Source organism: Salvelinus alpinus, chromosome 27 (genome assembly GCF_045679555.1).
Source record: "Salvelinus alpinus chromosome 27, SLU_Salpinus.1, whole genome shotgun sequence".
In the NCBI taxonomy this organism is placed as follows: domain Eukaryota; kingdom Metazoa; phylum Chordata; class Actinopteri; order Salmoniformes; family Salmonidae; genus Salvelinus; species Salvelinus alpinus.
In genome coordinates, this window is record NC_092112.1 from 46520993 (window position 1) to 46544545 (window position 23553).

At 42.8% G+C, this 23553-nt stretch overlaps 1 protein-coding gene across 3 annotated transcripts in view; it reads left to right on the forward strand.

Moving 5' to 3' along the window:
- LOC139556658 (SAM and SH3 domain-containing protein 1-like) overlaps nt 1–23553 on the forward strand; it is a 337727-nt gene that overhangs the window by 56800 nt on the left and 257374 nt on the right. The window lies entirely within an intron of this gene.

Genomic DNA, 23553 nt, shown 5'->3' on the forward strand with positions numbered 1-23553 from the left:
ATAGCGCACTATGAGAGAGAAATATATTTTATATGACATATGTCACATGTAAATATATTGGTTTATGAGGTCCCTGCAGATATAACCATGTAGGCAAAGGTTTTTTGTTGTATTTTTATTTGTTGGAGCAGCCTGTACGCATATTTAAAATATACGGTGCTTTAATGTTTGAATACAAAATGTGCTATAAACGACCTGCTGAACAAGTCCGATTTGATAACCCAGAGAGAGATGGAGAGGAGGATTTTATAATTTCTCACTTCACATGTTCCAGCTGCCTTCGGTCTGTAATATCACACATAGATTAATTTCACTGGCGAAATGGATCTCTCCCAAGTAGGAAATGTATCCTTTAGCATAATGCTACAGCAAAGCCCCCGCTTGGTCTCTCTCACTCGTTTTCTCACTGCCTCCTTACCTCCCATTCTCCGTCTTTCTCTTACTCTGTCCCCCTCTTTCTCCCTCTCTCTCGCTCCCTTCCTCTCTCCATCCTCCGGGCGCTGCGAGCCACCTGCCCTGGCTTCAACCAGAGTTGAGAGACCATGGCCTCAGCCTAACACCTCCTGACAAACATCATCAAGCCAATGTCGAGCACACATTTGTCCTCTTTGTCTTTTCTACATATAACTCTTATTTTGAATTTAATCACATTTTTTATTGAATGTAATATCTTGTGTTGTTCTTGTCTATTACTGTTCTGTACTTTATGTATTTGTACGTTTTATGTGGACCTCAGGAAGAGTACCGTTTGCAGTAGCTGATGGGGCTCCTAATAAACTAAACAAACAGCAGGACTGGTGGCTGCTCTGCCCCTCTGACATGACACTGTATTAAAGGAGCCTTCATTGAAACCAGACATAAAGCGACTCAGATCAAAAAAACTGCCACATAACTGTCACAAGGGAGCACGTTTGAAATGCTGCTGTCGAAGAACAGGGGAGTTCAAGAGCAAAAATAGTGGCATGCCATTTTTCCATGCAACATTAGAGAAACCAGGATTTTAAAGGAATGTATCAAAGATGTCAATACAATGTAACATAGTCTGTTAGGTTGACTTGACTCTATGTGAATGTTCAGGATGAGACTATGGAAACGTGTAGGCAATGTTAGAGAATACAAAAGGAACTACTCTCAGATGGTTTGTCTTGGCGTTGTTTTAGGGATGAAACACCGTCTGAAACCTTGTCTTGACGTTGGGTGAGGCGTGAGTCACAGTCAGAAACGTTGTCTTGACGTTGTGTGAAGGGTGAAACACCGTCTGAAACCTTGTCTTGACGTTGAGTGAGGCGTGAATCACAGTCAGAAACGTTGTCTTGACGTTATTTGACTAATGAAACAGTCTGAAACCTTGTCTTGACGTTGTGTGAGGGGTGAATCGCAGTCAGAAACGTTGTCTTGACGTTATGTGAGCAATGAAACACAGTCAGAAACGTTGTCTTGACGTTGTGTGAGTGTTCCTCCAGAAGAAGGATACCGTGTCTGTCTGTTTTATGGCAGGATTTAGGTTCCCTGCTTCAGAGGATCGGTTGATTGCTGCAGCGTCGGAGAACAGCTGCTACCAAGCCGAGCGTAAAAAAAACACCAAATTGAGCCTTGGGTTTACGTCTAACCACGTACGCGTGTTCAGATCTCCTTCCTTTCCGCAAATTGCATTGGATCAGGGAGAGAGAAATAACGATGCATGACTGTGTCTTCTTCAAATCACTCTTTTTAATAAGCAGGCCTGAGTTGCAAGACGCTCAGAGCTGAAAAGACGACAGTGTTTATGTTTCATGAGGAAAGGTGTCAAACATTGGGATGTATCGTCCCTATAACTGTGGGCCTCTGAGCAAACCAGCTGCAAAGTTGATCCATTACAGTTAAGTGAATGGGGCAAAATTGTGACTTCATTCTAATCTGGGGGTCTGTGCATTAGATGAAGCTAACCCATTGGAGGGTCCCGGCACAGCGGAGTGTAGACGCTAGCAGGAGAGGAAGCTTCAAGTTAGCTGAGAGACGAGGGAGTGAGAGGGAGAGTTTAGACTGTCTGAATGCTGCAGGGAGACAGTGAGAAAGAGAGAAAAGGGGGAGAAGGGTAGAGAAGAAGACACACACAGACAAACTAGCATTCTCCAATCTGTAGTCTATCAGCCGTCTCCCATTGATTACAGCTTCAGTCAAAACCCCCTGTCTCCATCCCCATCGCCCTCCCCATTCTCTCCTGTGCAGTAGAGGAATACCTAATAGCATGTGGTCTGCTGTCGGTATAGATTGTGTATTCCAGTTGTGCCATGTCTGCTTCCTTGGTATGCAGAGCACAGAGCTCAGAGCTCAGGTAGTAATTCCTCTCTGAAGGGAAGAGAGCTGCTGCTAGCGTCTGTCTGTCTGTCTCTGTCGGTCCGTCTGTTTGTCTGTGTTGAAGAGAAAGAGACGCCTGGATTGATTGAAATGCTCTGCTTTCTTTGTCTCTAGTAATTGCTCTCTCGCTCACTTCCTCTCTGTCTCTCTCTCTCTCTCTCTATCTCTCTCTCTCTCTGTTCCTTCTCTCTTTCTCCTCTGTGTCACCTGTGAGATTGGGATGGAGGGTAACTGCGACTCGTGAATTATGGTTGTGTACACGCCATGTCGATGTTATGTAGATGTCAGTGACACCGCTGCAGCTCATGCATGTAGTACTTCCTATTTGAGATTCTAGATGAAGTGCAATGTTCAGTATGACTGAGACTACTGCTGTGCCTCTGTGAACAGACCTAGCTTCATGTAAGAGTCACTTCGTCTGACACAATAAGAGCAAATGCTGTACATTTGTTTTGCCCACAGCAGACGTAGTAGTATGCATAGTACTATTCCTTACATAGTGACTTGTGCAAATGAACATTATTATACAATGAATATGCAATGTTGACATCTCCTTAGTACACCAGATTGCTACCGGCCATGATACTGTGAATCAGTATGCTACTGCCATAGCTCTTTCTTGGGTCTGGAGATGTCCCAGAAGCCTTCCCTTCACCAACTCCAGCTCTGATTGGTGGATCGTTGCCTGGCTACCCAAACTCCTTGCTCCGGCCAAACGCTATGCCACAGATGTTAGTTTCTTCGAGGCAGTGAGTCTGGATCTGAGTACCTCCCTGACGATTTCTAGAATGCAAACACATGCTTACAGTTCTGATTGGTCCCACAAACCAATGGGTTGGGCCAGAGCCAGAACACGGGTGGGTATAAAGCGGCATTTTGAAAATTCCTCATTGGCTTTGGTACTCTGTTTGGTTAGAGACGATCCAATCGCTGATGACTTTGTTTTGTACAACACCCCTCATTTTGACTTCACCACAAACGACTTCGATGGTATGTAGTATGTAGCGAAACGAAAGCAGAGGAAGAATTCAGTTTGAGTTGTTAGGCAAGGCGGATTGAGGATCTCATCTCAGTTCAGCCAACGTTCCTCTATATCCTCTTACTTCCCCCTGGCAGTGTGTTAGGGAGGTGATAGAAAGTTCATTTTAGGATTAGCCGCAGGGCCGGAGGCAGATCTGCTTGCTAACAAAGAGAGAGTTATGAACGCGAATCCCTGTGAAACCAGCCGGGGAGAGACTGATGCTCACTGTCACTGATTTACCACCCTGCTAATCAGCTGAGGAGACAAGGAAAGCTGCTCTGTATCTCTGGGCATGTGAGGTGGACTGAGTCAGAGCTGCCTTCACTCTCAGATAGACGCAAAGAAAGTGTGTGGGCGCCTGTGTGTGTGCATGCTTGTGTGTGTGTGTTAGAGGTGTGCCGAGTAGTCGGACAAAAAAAGAGTATCGTAATGGAAATGGGCAATTTTCTGGATCCAATTATGATCAGAGTATTTTTTATTTATTATCCGTGACTGGGAAAATCCCTGCATCTTTCTCACGTCAGGTAGTCAAGTGAGGTACTACGTGGTCTAAATAACTTAAACTGGCTAGTTAGCCTGTCTGTAAAGTGAAAGTGGGGCTATACGTTGATCCTGCTGCTCTGATTGGATAGAGTGAAGCTGTATTTCTCTGTCCACTGGCTTCATAATTTCACCGATCACTTTCACTTCTCTGTTTCGGTCTGATCATTCAGACTGCTGCTGCCTCCTGTTAGGGTAGGGAAAAAGATGACACGCCGACGCGCATTCTGTCTGATATCAAACTTGTCTGCCCGCTGCAAGTTGAGGACACACAGGCACAGGTCATACACACACACACCCCTCTGTGGCTCTTAATCGTTTAGATTGTTTGGTATATCAACATGCTGGGAGGTATTTTGCCAACATCTGCTTAGGCATATTAAAACAATGATGTTTATTCCCGATCACGAGTATCATCCGATCCGACTATCAACTTTCACTTTACGGATACAATTACGACTATGAGTATGGCCATGTCGGCATACGCCTACTGTGTATGCCTGCGTATAAATGCGGTTGTGTCCGACATTGAGAAAGATGGCGAGAATTCTTTGCAAAGAACTATAGTTTGCCATTTAAACTGTGAATTCAGCATCAATAAGAACAGGAAGAAAATACAACGCATTTGGTGGGCCTATTCTTTTTTCTAACACCAGATTGTGTAGCAGTGAGTGTGATCAATACAATTTCAACTAGAGGTGACACATTTGTACTCTACAATGACATTAGTATGTTCATGAGGTGTGATATCTCTACTGGATGCTTCATCTGGAGAGCAAGGGGGACTGATCACTGGTCTGGAGCTGAACTGATAGCACTACTAATCTCCATCCTACTCCCACTGGAGACCACATGATGGGTAGGTATAAGACCTGCCTTGTTGATAGTGTTGTTAAGAAGGAAGCGCAGCACTTTATTATGGACAGACTTCTCCCCATATTAGCTACTGTTGTATCAATATGTTTTGACAATAACAGTTTACAATCCAGTGTTACTCCAAGCAGTTTAGTTACCTCAACTTGCTCAATTTCCACATGATTCATTACGAGATGTAGTTGAGGTTTAGGGTTTAATGAATGATTTGTCCCAAACACAATGCTTTTAGTTTTGGAAATATTTACGACTAACTTATTCCTTGCTACCCATTCTGAAACTAACTGCAGCTCTTAGTTAAGGGTTGCAGTCATTTCAGTTGCTGTAACAGCTACCCCGGGGAATTCCTGATTCTACCTGGATTATGTTTGAGAGGCTTCCATTAAAGAACACCCTCTGTGTTCTGTTAGACAATTAACTCTTTATCCACATTATAGCAGGGGGTGTAAAGCCATAACACATATGTTTTACCAGCAGCAGACTATGATCTATAATTACAAAAGCTGCACTAAAGTCTAACAAGACAGCCCCCCGATAATGTTATCGTCAATTTCTCTCAACCAATCATCAGTCATTTGTAGTCATCAGTCACTGTGCTTGTTGTGTGTCCTTCCCTATAAGCGTGCTGAAAGTCTGTTGTCAATTTGTTTACTGTAAAATAGCATTGTATCTGGTCAAACAGCATTTTTTCCAGAAGTTTACTAAGGGTTGGTAACAGGCTGATTGGTCGGCTATTTGAGCCAGTAAAGGGGGCTTTACTCTTCTTGGGTAGCGGAATGACTTTAGCTTCCCTCCAGGCCTGAAGGCACACACTTTCTAGTAGGCTTAAATTGAAGATTTGGCAAATAGGAGTGGCAATATCGTCCGCTATTAGATAAGGTAGACAGATGTGTGTGTGTTTGTGCGTGCGTGCGCTGGCTTGGCACCATGTGCTGGTGTCGTGACTATATCCCTCCTGTATCCCTCTATCTATCTCTCCAGCCAGGATCACAGTAAGGTCATTAGTGGTAGATCAGTTCTGAGCTTTAGACTACAGCAGCATTACCAGCCTGGTGTAGAAATAGGGAGAGAGGGATATATCTCTGTGGGCAATATAGCCAAACTACAGGCTTTTCAAAGGTTTTCCTCCCCAAATCCTGACAGAAATAGTCATTATCCGGCACTTTTTTGTGTGTGTGTGTTAGTGCTGTCTTTTTCTTATTGCGCATCTTAGCTATCTTAACGCGCCAGGATTACAGTAATGCTAATTTGACTACACTACACCAAACTACAGTAGGTCATCTACCAGATGGTCCAACCATCCACTAGTCTATCTATCTCTGTGTCTGGGGGACAGACACGGAGAGACAGACACACACACACACACAAACTCACAGACACAGGGGAAAAAATCCAGTTGTTTTTACTGTAATCTCCTGCCAAAGTTTCCATAAAAGTTACCTTTTTTCCCCGTACCTTACAGGTAACTGTCTGCCAGTAAGTTACCGTAATAACAACAGGATTTGTTTTGCAGTACACATACACTGTATATTTCCCATTCTGATATGAACCTAGAGTGTTTTCTCAGTTTACTGAGCATCTCAGTAAAAGTTGCCACTACTAGACTTATATTCTACTCTCTATGCCACTATAGACCTGGGCTCTGTTTCCATCCTTGTACACGGTGTCAGATCCATCACTGTCTGGTAACACACCATGACCTCTGACCTTCCTCTCCTGAGTCGTAACCTTGTCGTGTCTGGTCACCACCTGGCTCAGAGGGGGGGGACTCCATAGCACCAACAGCCATCTCTTTACCATGCCTGATGAAGATTAATGGCATGGCTAATGCTCATTATGATTATTGTTCTCAACATAACAGCAGACTGATGTGGCTCTAGGCCAAGCCAGTGCCCCAGCCCCTGAATTCATGGGTGTAATTATTGTGGTATTTATCGCCCAGCAACAGTTTTGTTCCATCCATTCACCATCAGACTCCTACCAGTCAATCTCCTCACAGCACATGGTCCACTGGTCTGTGTGTGTTCAGCTCCAGTACAGTGGTCAGTCATCAGAGCCCCTCCCTCTGTTATCTTACTTAATAGCTTGTAGATGAGATGTAATGAACCAGATATAAAGGGGTAGTGGTGGTGGTGGGGTGTTATTAGAGTGACAGGTAAGTCAGGGATAGAGGGTGTCTGCCTGCTGCCTGTCCCCATAGGAACATCTGCTTTGAGGCTGTGACAGATGCAGAAGCACTGAGGAGGAGGAGGAGGCTAATGTCCGAAGGTCCAAGTAGGGCTGTGGCGGTCATGCAATTTCATCAGCCGGGAATTGTCAAGCAAATAACTGTCAGTCTCATGGTAATTGACTGTTAATTAACAAACACATTTAGCATCTCCTGGCTTCCACTGATGTAGACGTTTGGAACATCTACATTTTAAAAAGTCGAATTAATCCATGTTGTCACGCCCTGACCTTAGAGATTCTTTTTATGTCTCTATTTGGTTTGGTCAGGGTGTGATTTGGGGTGGGTATTCTATGTTCTTTAGTTCTATTATTTGTATTTCTATGTTTTGGCCGGGTAGGGTTCTCAATCAGGGACAGCTGTCTATCGTTGTCTCTGATTGAGAACCATACTTAGGTAGACCTTTTTCCCACCTGTCTTTGTGGGAGGTTGACTGTGTTTGTGGCACATAGCCCTTTAGCTTCACGGTTGTTTTGGATTGTTTATTGTTTTTGTCGGCGTCATATAAATAAAGGAATATGAACGCTCACCACGCTGCACCTTGGTCTACTTCTGTTGACGGCCGTGACACATGTAGTATAGCCTACACCTTCACAATAAATCCATTATTTATTTTAGACAGGTCTAAATAAACTTGATATGCAGAAAATGTGGTCTATTTCAGAAGAACAGAATAGCATACTCTGATTTGTCCTTATGTTAGGTCCTGATCTGGCTATGCCAAATGGCTGTGGGCTACACACACATACACACACACACTCCGAGACAGACGTGTATACTTTACACCCCTGGCTTTGTGTCTCTAAGACTTCTGTCTGGCACACACACACACATGCTCTCTGACCTATCAGACTGAAGCCATCATCCCTACTGTTAAATCTCAAAAAGCCAATTCCTGTCATCACGTATGAGATCCATCCAATTAGCTGCTAGTGCTGCTGGGTCTGATGGGTATTAGACTGTGGTTCTGTAATGACTGGCTCGATCTGCCTGGTAGATCTGTTCTGATTGGACGGTTTTAATCAAGGATGTGTAATAGGATTTTATCATCTGTGTAGGTCGTTTGTCAAATTGTGGATAGGCTTTCACTGTCATGTACTACCTCTACATTAGGCTATAACTTATTTTTGACATTTTTCCTCCCCAACGTAACCAAATTAGGACATCAAAAGAGAAAAGGACCATTTAAAGTTTGTTTTTATCCTACTTTTTGAAAGAAAGGAGTGTACAGTGCATTCGGAGAGTATTCAGACCCCTTGACTTTTTCCACATTTTGTTACGTTACAACCTTATTCTAAAATTGATTAAATAAAATTCCACATCAATCTACACACAATACCCCATAATGACGAAGCGAATACAAGTTTTTAGAATTTTTTGCAAATGTAGAAAAACAATAAAAATAAAAATACCTTATTTACATAAGTATTCAGACCCTTTGCTATGAGACTCGAAATTGAGCTCAGGTGCATCCTGTTTACATTGATCATCCTTGAGATGTTTCAACAACTTGATTGGAGTCCACTGTGGTAAATTGACTGGACATGATTTGGTAAGGCACACACCTGTCTATATAAGGTCCCACAGTTTACAGTGCATGTTAGAGCAAAAAACAAAGCCGTGAGGTCAAAGGAATTGTCCATAGAGCTCCGAGACAGGACTGTGTATAGTCACAGATCTGGGAAAGGGTACACCCAACAATTTCTGCAGCATTGAAGGTCCCCAAGAACACAGTGGCTTCCATCATTTTTAAATGGAAGAAGTTTGGAACCACCAAGACTCTTCATAGTCTTTTGACATGTACCAACAAATGGGTGTGATCATTCTACAGTGGTCCCTGCAGCGTACGATCAAACCGGTGTGATTAGCACGCTTATTGAGAACGTTCGGTTTCGATTGACGCAACAGCCAGTATTTGAGCTAGCCAAACTGTTCTTTTCACAGAAACATTTTTCAAAAACAGTCCCTACAAAAAGTTATGTCCTGAATGTGACCAGTTTATTTTTGGATGCATTGTTCAGACATTCACAGAAGTAGCGACAGCATAACACAATCATCCAAACCAGAAAATGTAGGCTACATTAGTCCTAGTGCTAACTGAGGAAAGATTGACATACCACAAGCGGTCAAACGTAGAGAACTCTCGGCTGACAGAAACCACAGTATGAATTAGCTCAACATTGATCTAAATAATTTAATTAAACACTTTCTAGAAATCCGACGATGGGTAGTTTGTTCGCGCCGCCATGTTTGTTTTTTTGACGTCAACCAAAGATAATAAGAGAGACAAGATGAGTTTGGTCTGTTTGCAGTATGCATGCTGAAGGGGGTTTGTCATCTACGATCATTCACTTCCCTTCATTCACTTCCTGAAATTTACGTGAAAGATAAGTGAACCATTCCTTCACCTCATTATAACATCTTTGATCTGACAGACATTTACGTGACACCCATAATGCATTGTATAATGTCAACCAACAGGCACCACACATAGCTGGAAAATAGCTTAACATTAGCTCATTATAATCAATACAACAAAATACCCCAAAAGTATTTTACAAACAACATAGGTGTCCATTACAATCTACGCAATAATCAGAATGCATTATTTGTCAGCAGAACTTGAAAACATATGAATAAAACTGTAAATACATGATGCTCTATACATACAGTTGAAGTCTGAAGTTTACATATACCTTAGCCAAATACATTTAAACTCAGTTTTTCACCATCCCTGACATTTAATCCTAGTAAAGATTCTGTGTCGTAGGTCAGTTAGGATCACCAGAGTGTTTTCTATCCAAATCTACCAATTATATGCATATCCTAGCTTCTAGGCCTGAGTAACAGGCAGTTTACTTTGGGCACGCTTTTCATCCGGACGTCAAAATACTGCCCCCTAGCCCAAAGAGGTTAAACTCCATGGACTCCCTTTTGCGCAGTGAAACCCAGAACGATATGTGACCACTTGATTATGGCGTCACTGTTCTGCCGAGGACACCCAAACCAGAGTGGCCACTCCAAAGCCCAATGCCCCTTTCCCTCTCTGAAAGTTGATGTAGCCCTGCTTGGATATTGAGACTATATTGGATATTGGTTGAAACATTGGACCCGATCTAGCTTGGTATGTCAGGGTGGGCAGTTGGAAATGTGAATTGGGACAAGTCGGAGGTAATAATGCATCTAGGTTATAGTTTATATCCATGAATACACCACACCAAAAGTTTTAAAATGAATTTCCTGCAATTCTTTGTAATAATGATTTATATTCACTACTTGGTCAATAGATTTGACAGCATGTTTAACCAATGCAAATACATTCTATGAATTGATAGTTCACCTCTCTGTTTTTTTATTATTTAATAAGGTATACTGTAACCATGTGTTCAAGCTAAACAAATCAAGGTGTGTTTATGATATGATGTGTAAGCTATACAATACAATGAAATGCCTACTCGCAATAGAAGCTCTCCTCGCAAACTGTACAGTGATATTAAGCTATATGTATTTATTTTTACATTAGGCTATAGCTTACAAATAGCTATTCCATGTAGTTGTATGCCTACAAAATGGCGCCGACAGATATGGCAGATCTGCTTCTAGCAATATTTTTTAATTTTTGTGTTATTTGTTACATTATTAGCCCAGATTTTTTTGCGTGTTATTACAGCCGGAAATAACTTTTTGATATCAGAGTGGCAGTAACTCACCAGCATTACGATCAAGAATACGACTTTCCCAAATTGGATCCTTTGTTCGGACCCCCCAGGGAAATTGAACTTATTCCAGAGGCTGCTCCTAAACACCGCCGGCGGAGAAGAGGTATTCCGAGTGGACTTCTAGTCCGACTCAGGAGTGGTGCACACCATCCACCGCTTCCAAGTATATTACTCGCTAATGTTCAGTCTCTGGATAATAAAGTAGATGAGCTCAGGGCGAGGATCTACTTCCAGAGAGACATCAGGGATTGTAACATACTCTCTTTCACGGAACCATGGCTCTCTCGGGATATACTGTCCCTGTCTATTCAGCCATTTGGGTCCTCAATACATCGTGCAGACAGGAATAAAGAACTCTCCGGGAAGAAGAAAGGCGGGGGTGTATGTTTCATGATTAGCCACTCATGGTGTGATTGTGATAACATACAGAAACTCAATCCTTTTGTTTACCCGACCTAGAATACCTCATAATCAAATGTTGACCGAATTACCTCCCAAGATAATTATTTTCGGTTATAGTCACAGCCGTGTATATTCACCCTCAAGCCGATACCATGACGGTCCTCAAAGAACTACACTGGAATTCATTTAAACTGGAAAACACATATCCTGAGGCTGCATTTATTGTAGCAGGGATTTTTAACAAAGCAAATTTGAGGAAACACTACCCAAGTTCTACCAACACATTGACTCGAGTACTCGCGCTGGTAAAACATTGGACCACAGCTACTCAACTTTTCGAAATGCCTTCAAGTCCTTCCCCCGCCCTCCCTTCGGCAAATCTGATCACGACTCCTTTTGCTCCTCCCTTCCTATAGGCAGAAACTCAAACAGGAAGTACCCGTGCTAAGGTCTAGTCAACGCTGGTCTGACCAATCGGAATCCATGCTTCAAGATTGTTTTATCACACGGACTGGGATATGTTCCGGCTAGCCTCTGAGAATAACATTGATGAATACACGGATACGGTGACTGAGTTCATCAGGAAGTGTATAGGAGATGTTATACCCACTGTGACTATTAAAACCTACCCAAACCAGAAAATGTGGATAGATCGCAGCATTCGCGCAAAACTGAAAGCGAAAACCACAGCATTTAACCATGGCAAGGTACTGGGAATATGCCTGAAAACAAACAGTGTAGTTATTCCCTCCGTAAGGCAATCAAACTGGCAAAACGTCAGTACAGAGACAAAGTGGAGTCGCAATTCAACGGCTCAGACACGAGATATATGTGGCAGAGTGTAGTCCGTGATTGTCTGTTAATTAAAAGGGAAAACTAGCCACGTCACAGACACCGAGATCTTGCTTAATAAGAACAAGCTGTTTAGCTTAACCTTCTTCGCCCGCTTTGAGGATAACACAGTGCCACCGACGCGGCCCGCAACCAAGGACTGTGGCCTCTCGTTCTCCATGGCCGACATGAGTAAGACTATTAAGCATGATAACCCTCGCAAGGCTGCCGGCCCAGATGGCATCCCTAGCCTCGTCCTCAGAGCATGCGCAGACTAGCTGGCTGGAGTGTTTACGGACATATTCAATCTCTCCCTATCCCAATCTACTGTCCCCACTTGCTTCAAGATGGCCACCATTGCTTCTGTATCCAAGAAAGCAAAGGTAACTGAACTAAATGACTATCGACTCGTAGCACTCACTTCTGTCATCATGAAGTGCATTGAGAGGCTAGTTAAGGATCATATCACCTTTACCTTACCTGACACCCTAGACCCACTTCAATTTGCATACTGCCTCAATAGAACCACAGACGATGCAAACGCCATCGCACTGCAGACTACCCTATCCCATCTGGACAAGAGGAATACCTATGTAAGAATGCTGTTCATTGACTATAGCTCAGCATTCAACACCATAGTGCCCTCCAAGCTCATCATTAAGCTCGGGGCCCTGGGTCTGAACCCCGCCCTGTGCAACTGGTTCCTGGACTTCCTGACAGGCCGCCCCCAGTTGGTGAAGGTAGGAAACAACACCTCCAGTTCGCTGAACCTCAACACAGGGACACCACAAGGGTATGTGCTCAGCCCCCTCCTGTACTCCCTGTTCACCCATGACTGCGTGGCCACACACGCCAATAACTCAATCATCAAGTTTGCAGACGACACAACAGTAGTAAGTCTGATTACCAACAATGACGAGACAGCCTACATGGAAGAGGTATGAGGGCCCTGGGAGAGTGGTGCTAGGAAAATAACCTTTCACTCAACGTCAACAAAACGAAGGAGCTGATCGTGGACTTCAGGAAACAGCAGAGGGAGCATGCTCCTATCCACATCGACGGGACAGCAGTGGAGAAGGTGGAAAGCTTCAAGTTCCTTGGTGTACACATCACTGCCGATCTGAAATGGTCCACCCACGCTGCAATTGGAAGATGCATTTTATACATATTCTATAATGATAGGCTATTCTATAGGCTATTCATCAGTACAAACTTTTATTGAGGAAATTATTATATAATTTTAAAAGAAAAATGCGCTCCCTCACCTAAGAAAATAGCACTACACCACTGCCCAATACCCAGCCATATCATAAAACTGAAGCATAGAGCCTATTGCTTCTTTAAAATGATAAACTGCGCTACAATCTAAACTGGAATCTGTCGTTTGCGAACAACCTAGATAAACTCCCGTAAGGATGTGTGGGGCTTATCTGTAGTAGCCTTGGAGCGGCAGACAGACAGGCAGGCTTTCAGTAAGTAGTGCTTCTTATCACCCAGCACCTGTGCCCCTGGACTAGGCTTAATCTGTTATTTACAGTGGGGGAAATGAAGAAAATCTACACCAGTGCTCTACTCTAGGGATGGACGGGATATCATAGATAGACTTATCTCACAGCTTATACTGCCAGGACAGGACTATAGAGCTGCAAGGGAGAAGAGTTGTACACACAGCATAATTAATATTTGACTGTTAAGTTTCATGGGAGAAGGAGAGATGTAGTACCGGCTTGTTCTTCGTGCATCATCATCTTCACACAGTGAATAATCCTCAACTTGAATATTTCCTTTTAATATGCCCTTTACAATAAAGACCTAGAGGGTTCACCAAAACAACAAATTGTTGATCTTCTCATGTTACATCATATTGGTCGTCGCATTAATATTGCATTAACCTATGTATTTTCGGTGTTACTTCACTTCTAATCTTAAGAGAGGCTATTTTAAAGTGTTTTCATGCACCTTCCAACAGAAGCCCTTTCTCTCTGTGTTGTTGTTCCTAGTTTACTGTCTCTCACCTCCCTACGGCCTGTCACATGACGACCAGAAATGTTATTACAAGAGAGGTTCCACATGTCATCTGTATTAAGCCAGCACCAAATGCTTCACCAAGGGGCTGATTCAGACTTAGGAAATGGATGTCTCTCCTACGCACGCCTTTCCCCTCACACTTCTCAGTATTTGGTATTCAGACGTACCTTATTCAGTCGCACAACGCTCTCTGCAGGTGTGGCTGCCTTGCGCTCTCTGAATACATTTCTTTCAACCACTGAAACCCTCCAACTTGCTGGTCAACAGATTTTATTGTGGAGTTTTCATTCAATATGGTTTTCAGTACATTTATCTTGAAGCCATCCCTTTAAATACAGTGTACCTTTTAGTTAGAATTTTGTTGACAGACTCACTAGAATATATAGAGAGAATGGATTCGGAATGTTAGGAATCAATGAAATATAAACTAAACAAAAATATAAACGCAATATGTAACAATTTCAACTATTTTACTGATTTTAAGGTCATATGAGGAAATCAGTCAATTAAAATAAAGGTTAAATTAAGGTTAAATTTAAAATAAATAAATAAATGAGGCCCTAATCTATGGATTTCACTGCTGGACATTCCTGCAGTCAGCATACCAATTGCACACTCAAAACTTGAGACATCTGTGGCATTATGTTGTGTGACAAAACTACACATTTTAGAGTTGCCTCTTGTTGTCCCCAGCACAAAGTGCACCTGTGTAATTATCATGCTGTTTAATTAGCTTCTTGATAGGCCATACCTGTCAGGTGGACGGATTTTCTTGGCAATGAAAAAATCCTCACAAACATGGATATTTTGTGCACAACATTTGAGAGATATAAGCTTTTTGTGCATATGGAAAATTTCAGGGATCTTTAATTTCAGCTTATGAAACATGGGACCAACACTTTACATGTAGTTTAGCTCAGTGTACATGCATATTCTGATCTGGTAAATTATTTTGGTTTAGGAAAGTATTTATGAATCATAAAAATCTGGATTGGAGAGCCTTTACATACTAAATAAAGAAAACGGTGGTTTGAGTCATTCAGAAAATTGCCACATTCAGTTTTTCAGCCCATGGTAATGTTGGAAGATTAGTGTACATAGAATTATAATAGGGGATAGTGTACAATAGAAGGCTATACCCTTGTCTGTTACCTGAACAAACTATGGAACTGTGTGATGACACTGCCAATTCTCATGCTTAAGTTCAAGGTCAGAATACGCTTAGAGAGAAAAGTGCATAAAAAGGGAATTCCATTCCATTTACGCACGCTTAAGTCACCCCCCAAATGAAGAAGAAAGCCAACATTGCCCCCGAGATAAAATACGCATCTTGTGTAGGCTATGCATCATTGCACTCTGTTGCATGCTACAGCCTTAGCCTTCCATCTCATGCCTTAGGCCTGTGAAAACTGGAAACCTTTTTATCCTTTATACTATCCTACGCATTCTCAATCACACTATGGTGCTCCTCTAACCGTGAACAGGGACAGAAAGGTGTGAATACATAGAAACGCATTGAATAACACATTCATAAACGACAACAACAAAAATCTTAAGGAATCAGGTTTTGAAGTGTCTGTCCTAGGAGATATACGAAAGCTCAGGATTTAAAAAAATTATAATAAATGGACACATATTTAATCCCTTATTTTTGTTGGCACAAAATGACCTTCATACTTCCATTCATTTGTATAGGTTACATTCACCATTGTGTTTGTGGTCATATTAGTTTTGTAGGCCAAACCGTTCAGATACTACAGACGTTTTAATGACAAGACCGATTTTTGGGATTACTCATGGTCTTCCACTGCAGATGCGGAAGGCTGACATAGGCGGATGCAGTGGATTGCCCATGCAAAAAAAACAGACATCGCTAGTTTTAACTGATGGATTTTGATGGGGAGTTGAATATTGATTATATTACTTAGATTGACGCAATTACTCATTAAACTACTACTAGTTTGATTCTTGTGCCTACCTATTGTCCCATTAACAATCACCCATATAAGCAAACATACAGTACCAATCTGTCACGCCCTGACGGTAGAGATCCTTTTTATGTCTCTATTTTGGTTGGTCAGGGCGTGAGTTTGGGTGGGCATTCTATGTCTGGTGTTCTATGTTGTCCTTGTTTTGTATTTCTGTGTGTTTGGCCTGGTATGGTTCTCAATCAGAGGCAGCTGTCTATCGTTGTCTCTGATTGAGAATCATACTTAGGTAGCCTGTTCCCACCTGTGTTTGTGGGTGGTTGTTTCCTGTTTAGTGTTTGTTTCACCTTTCAGGACTGTGCGTCTGTCGTGTTTGTTGTTTTGTCAAGTGTTGCGTATTTTATTAAATAATATGAATACTTACCACGCTGCACCTTGGTCCTCTTTTCCTTCTCCCGACGTGCGTTACACAGTCAGAAGTTTGGAACCATGTAGTAACCAAAAAAGTGTTAAACAAATCAAAATATATTTAATATTTCAGATTCTTCAAAGTAGCCACCCTTTGCCTTGATGACAGCTTTGCACACTGTTGGCATTCTCTCAACCAGCTTCCAGTCCCCCTGCAACGCATTACCTTTTTCTGGAGAAGGATGGAGGGATAAAGGGAGGGAGGATTGTGACATTTCCTTATGAAATGTCACAGTCCGCCTGAGGGGGTATTGTATGTAGCCTATTTATATGCGCAGGTGATGTTTTTTTTATGAGCCAAAAAGTCAGAGGTCATGTTTAACAGTATGGCTGTTGATTGGCTACTGTAGAAGACCTCCCAGGGGACGTGTGTACTATAGGGTTGATCCTGCATAGTGACAGTGACATATGGGTTGACTCAGCAGCCTAAGGTCTCAGTATGAGAATGAGCCGTCATTAAAAGGATCGCTACCCCTCATCCACTCAGTGTATAGATGCTGTTTATGTATGTTCAGTTACAATCATCAGGGTCTGTGTGTCTTTAGACAGTTATTAATGTGTTTACTGCCCTGCAATGGGGTGGTTTTATGGCTTGTTATGCCTGTTTATTGTTACTTATGTGGGGATAATGTCCTTGTTCAAACAGAGCTGTGGCTGGGATGTAGTATTGAACAAGATGCCTATTGGGTTAGAGTAGAGGCCCAATTGAATCAAAATGAGGTACCAGGACTGCAGGATTAGTCAAAACCGCATTCTTCCTGAATACCACCTGTTTGTTTGAAGTCAACATGATTTTGGTTTCACACTTTAAATGTTGCTTTGCTGAGCTGTTTGAAGCCAAACGAGCTGCATTCTTTCAGCACAAAAAAAAAGGATGTTTTGAGCTATCCCCTCATCCCACCGGATGCAGAGTTTGATTGATTAAGGGCCCTGTCTGTCCAATCCGAGGCTCAAACCCTGCAGTAAGCACATCACAGAGACAATAGAGTGCTGATCCGCCGACCTCAGCACCCACAAAATACAGACTGAGACAGAGGAAGAGCGGGGTGGATGTGGCCACAGCACTTTCACTGTGAGGAGAGATTAGATCGGGCACAATTCAAATGGCTGGTTCGTTATAGGCACCACCGGTCAGGTGTTTTTATTGTGGGGGCAGTATCTGGTCCGATTAGCTCCTCTCTTATCCAGAAAGAGTTAGAAATTATTCAAGTCAGACTTGATCTCCTATGGTGTTTTCAATGGCGTATTAAGAATTAAGTAAGAATTAAGTAGGCTAATCAATGAAAAGAAAGCAGTCTCTGATGGGATAGATGTAGATATACCGTGATGGGGGTGGGCTAAGTGTGATTCACTGTGCATTACTGCAGTGTGTTAGGGAATGTGTTCGTGTGCATGTGTGTTGTCAGTGTGCATTCGCAGGGTGTGGGGGAGTCATTAATACCCATTTCAATCCCACTCCAGTTCCTTCTCTGTGAGGAGGAGTAGCCACCATGATAAACCCAAGCTTATCAAGCCTCAAAAACATAAACCTCTCATCACCACATCCCCCCTGTCTCTGACAAGGGCTTTACAGAGGAGGATAAAGAGAGAGAGAGCGGGAGCCTGAGTAAACTCCTCACACAAATATTGTGTCGCCGGAGGGGAGAGGCTGTCAGACGCACTCTATCAGAGAGGCCAGAGAGAGGGAGACGAGGAGGTATAGGGATGGCGGAGGCCTCATACTCTGGTGTCCTCTAATTCCTCTGTTTGGAATGCAAAGCTGTCATTTATCTGATTGCTGGCGCAGCACTACAGCAAGGAAGGGAGATTTACAACGCTCTCGGGCTTGTCAGAGAGCCACACACACACTCAGTCTCTCTCACAAGCACAGGGTCAGATAGGCACACACACCTCTCTTCCATATGATATAGCGGAGCAGGGCCTAGGGGTTAGGGCATCGGGTCACAATCCGTGCACCTAATTCGTAAAGACAGGACAAAAAAAGTCCAGCCAGCCTCATGTGGTCTGAAAGGAGAGGATTACTCAAAAGCCAAATATATAGGCCTACATGTTGCCAGTGATGTTGTCTTCATAAACAACATTCAAACAAATAGTAGCAGGTAAGAATTCCACATTTCCATGACGTTATCACTGTGACCAGCACTCTGTCATCACCACAGTGCACTCTGCTGGTTAAAGCTGTTGTCACTTTGATCATTGTCCAGTTACTCAACTCATTTGTGTTTGCTTAAGAGAAACTATTGCTTTCTAAGACAGCGCCTCACTCTCCTAACCCTCCCATCTATATCGAGTCAGTCCATCCATCGTGACAGACCCTTAGCCCTGTCTTTCCCTGCCCCAGTCAGACTGTATGGTGGTGACAGACCCCATCAGAGAGCCCTGATCAGTGAGTAGATGGGGTGGTGGAGGGGGAGAAGCTGAGGCAGCAGACGCCTAGAGGACCAGATCAGTGGTCCTGCTGTGTCTCAGTCTCTCGTTAACCTCCCCTCCCCCCTCCACCCAGACCACCAGTCAGTCCCCGGACCCTTCCCTCCTCTACCTCGCCTCTGCTCTCTCCTCCTCTCCTCCACCAGCTCATTGCCCTCCTAATCATGGCCTCACACTAACTGCCCTGAAGGGAAGGCACATAAAAATGGAGGTATCAGCAGTTCCACTATAATATCAGCTGCATTTTATTTTGCTTTGAAGTACATTTTTCACTAATCTAAGTGGAAAATCAGGGTATCGTGAAACATTGTTTTTCCTCAGTATGAAACATAAGAAATGTTGGTGCACTGTAATATAGTGTGCACTTTAACGGGGATGCTGGGATACATCCTGATACAGTCCTGAGAGCCTATTGAATGCTCTGAGGCTGTGAGGGGGATGGCTCTGGACTGGAGTGTTATTGACAGTCAGATTGATTTGGAGCTTGCTCTTTTGTGAAATGATAGATGTGTTTTGGTGTTGTTTAGTCTTGCCAACTCCCTTCCAGCTATGCGAGATCTCTACAAGGCCATGAAGGCTCCAGAGACCTGTGTGTTGAGAACTGGACCGGTGGTGGGCAGAGGAAGAGTGCTAGAAGAAGCCTTAGGAGATTACACTTCTGAACAAAACCAAAATCTTGTAGGCTCTGTGAACTTAACACATCAAAGTAAAGTAACAAGTTTGAACAAGTTTCCATATGGCTCACCCACCCACATGATTGACTGTGATGGGTGTGACCACTGAAACAAACAGACTGAACAGACAACAAGAGTGTGTGTGCGTTCGACGGTGTTCTTTGGCCTCTCCAGCCTCCGGAGGTCCATGTTCCCCTATGGCTAGTGGATAGCGTCTAGCATTAGCAAGCCTGGCTCTGTCAGAGACGCCTGTTAGCCCTGTCTTGATCAGTATGTCAAACTCCTCTTTTAGTATTTTTCTCTCCTCCATCCTTCTCTCTCTGACCATCCCTGTCTGCGTCTCTGCTCTCTTAGTACATTCACATAACTCCTGAACCTTGCAGGGGTCTCACTCCAAGTCAGCCCAAGTCCCAGAATATCCTCAAATTACTCTAAATGTACTGTATTAACCTCAGCATGGCATGGCCGCATGGCCCCATGGGAACTGGAAAGCATCAGGGGATTCTAATTCCCTGGACCTCTGCTCCACTCGTTCCGCTGGGCCTAGATGATTGGCTAAGTCCAAGGACACAGTACTGGCGGGGCTCTGGCTGCACCGCAGGACATGTAGGTCAGACAAAATAAATCGCTTTTTCTGCTTCCCGGAGACCACTGCTCCGCTCTGCTCCGCTCGCACACTCACTGGCATGTCAACAAGCAGAATGAATGACGAGGATCTCCAGCGTTCAAAATGTCTTCCCAGACAATGGCAGAGGCAATGTTTATTCTCTGACAATTCTTGCTACATACTGTATATACACACACAGCAATCTGTGCATGGACAGATGAACATCCATTTAATGACACTGCTCCTCTATTCCTGGCTATTTGAGCAGTTGAGATTAGGAACTCTCTGGATGACAAAGTACCCCTGCTGTCTTTTAATGTTTCTAATGACCTTTCAGTGTAATTTATCTGAAGGCCAATTTCAACATTTTATGGACAACCACGTTTTCTATTCTCTCTGAGATCTGGAGGCTGTCTGTGTCTGTATGATCAGCATAGAGACAGTACATTAGGCCCAGTGTCATGGATGGACAGTGGCTGTAGGGCTAGGGCTGGGCACTGACGCTAGCAGCAGGAGCGGTCACACAGGCCACTGGCCTGACAGGGGAGAGACGCTGGCATGCGGGCGCGGACGGGGGGACGAGAGGGGGATGAGGCGGTGGATTAATGAGGGGTCTCCGCCTAACTGATGGGACACAGGGAGAGGGCCATTTCAATTTCAGCACCCCTCCCACACACACAGAAAATACATTTTGACATTTAGGGGCTTTTATTTTAACAAACCTAAAGCAATATTTTTTGTTTATTTAACCTTTATTTAACTAGGCAAGTCAGTTAAGAACAAATTCTTATTTACAATGACAGCCTAGAACATTATGGGTAAATTTTAGTGCTCGTGTTAGCGTTATAGGTCTGGGGGTGTGGCATAGATAGTTTTGCTATTTTCACTGCAGTAATTATGAGCTCAATAACTGGCGGTGGCGTGAAAGGGCTGGGTTTTGATGAATAAATAAATTATAGGTGTGATGCGTTTCATGGCTAAACACTGCAATGTCATTGTCTCTGTAGGTTATTGACAGTCTTTGCGTTGTTATCAACTACAATTTGCCTGGATGCATAGAATATTATCTTCCTAGTCCATTGTGGATTGATCCAGTTTATTAAATAGCACATTCTACAGTAACAAGTAATACCAACAGTAAAAAATCAAACATCCAGAGTTTGCTGAGTATGTTTGGAGTTTTGTCAGTCAACATGATTGTAATTGGCTTCCTTTACGCATCGCACTAACCCCTCAAATAAAAAAACGTAAATGATATGTGTGAGGCACATTCTCAGTAAGCAAGATACAGCCTAGGTCTACCGTTGATATGGTGTTATAGGACTGAATCATTCGAATATGTTTGGAGGAGCGAGTCATTGGTGACAAGAGGCACTTGTTGGAATAGGGATGGATGCACGACGAATGGAGTAGTCTATGCACTGCAGGTTAGGCCTATATGAATTGTAAATAATGCAAAAGCATGACAACAAAAGCCTGACGAGCAGACCATTTAGCAATCTTTTATGGTTAGGCTAGGCTAATGGATGGCCACGATAAGAAAGACACCAGACGCATTTCTGTTGAGACAGCTTTCGTTATAGTAGGCTAAGGGTAGCCTATAGGGCTTGCTTTTGAATCAAGCAAAGTGGAAAACAAGGAAAATAACTGAAATGTTTCTAAATACGACTGTCACCGGATCATCTCATCTCTTGTTGATGGGCATAATAGCCTACATGGAGGGTTTTTTATTGGAGGTTAATCGGCATGGCCAATTAATTAGGGCCGATTTCAAGTTTTCAAAGCAATCGTTAATCGGCCTTTTTTTGATGCCGATTATGGACGATTAAATTGCAATCCACGAGGAAGCCGCGTGCCAGGCTGTTACGTGAGTGCAGCGTCAAAAGGACCTTGTGGCTGCAAGGAGTCAAGGTAAGTTGCTAGCTAGCAATAAACTTATCTTATAAAAAACGAATCAATCTTCACATAATCACTAGTTAACTAAAAATGCGGTGCCTGTTAATTTATCATCGAATCACAGCCTACTTCAACTTCGCCAAACAGGTGATGATTTAACAAAAGCGCATTCGCGAAAAAAGCACAATCATACCTAACCATAAACATCAATGCCTTTCTTAAAATCAATACACAGAAGTATATTTTTTTAAACCTGCATATTTAGTTAAAATAAATTAATGTTAGCAGGCAATATTAACTTGGGAAATTGTGTCACTTCTTTTACGTTCAGTGCAGGGCAGAGTCAAATCAAATGTAATTGTCACATACACATGGTTAGCAGATGTTAATGCGAGTGTAGCGAAATGCTTGTGCTTCTAGTTCCGACCATGCAGTAATATCTAACAAGTAATCTAACCTAACAATCTCACAACAACTACCTTATACACACAAGTGTAAAGGAATGAATAAGAATATGTACATAAAAATATATGAATGAGCAATGGCCAAATGGCATAGGCAAGATGCAGTGGATGGTATAGAGTACAGTATATACATATGAGATGAGTAATGTAGGGTATGTAAACATTATATAAAGTGGCATTGTTTAAAGTGGCTAGTGATAGATTTATTACATTAATTTTTCCATTATTAAAGTGGCTAGAGTTGAGTCCGTATATGTTGCGTATATGCAACAGTTTAGGGCCGCCTGGCTCGTTGCAAACTGTGTAACCGTAATTAATTTGCCAGAATTTTACATAATTATGACATAACATTGAAGGTTGTGCAATGTAACACCAATATTTAGACTTAGGGATGCCACCCGTTCGATAAAATACGGAACAGTTCCGTATTTCACTGAAAGAATAAACGTTTTGTTTTCGAAATGATCGTTTCCGGATTTGACCATATTAATGACCAAAGGCTCGTATTTCTGTGTTTATTCTCTTATAATTAAGTCTACGATCTATAGAGGTGGTAGGCAGGAGCAGGCTCGTAAGCACTGCGTTTGCCAACAGCTCTTAGCAATGCTTGAAGCACAGCGCTTTTTATGACTTCAAGCCTATCAACTCCTGAGATTAGGCTGGCAATACTAAAGTGCCTATAAGAACATCCAATAGTCAAAGGTATGTATAATACAAATGGTAGAGAGAAATAGTCGACGCGTCATAATTCCTATAATAACTACAACCTAAAACTTATTAACTGGGAATATTGAAGAACTGGGAATATTGAAGAACTGGGAATATTGAACCACCACCTGTCACGCCCTGGCCTTAGTATTCTTTGTTTTCTTAATTATTTTAGTTAGGTCAGGGTGTGACATGGGGAATGAATGTGTTTTTTGTAGTGTCTAGGGTGGTTGTAAGGTTTAGGGGGTTTATTAGAGTAGTTGGGTTTATGTTTAGTATAGTAGTCTAGCTGTGTCTATGGTTGAGTGTAGGTATCTAGGAAAGTCTATGGTTGCCTGAATTGGGTCTCAATTAGAGACAGCTGGTTATTGTTGTCTCTGATTGGGAGCCATATTTAAGGCAA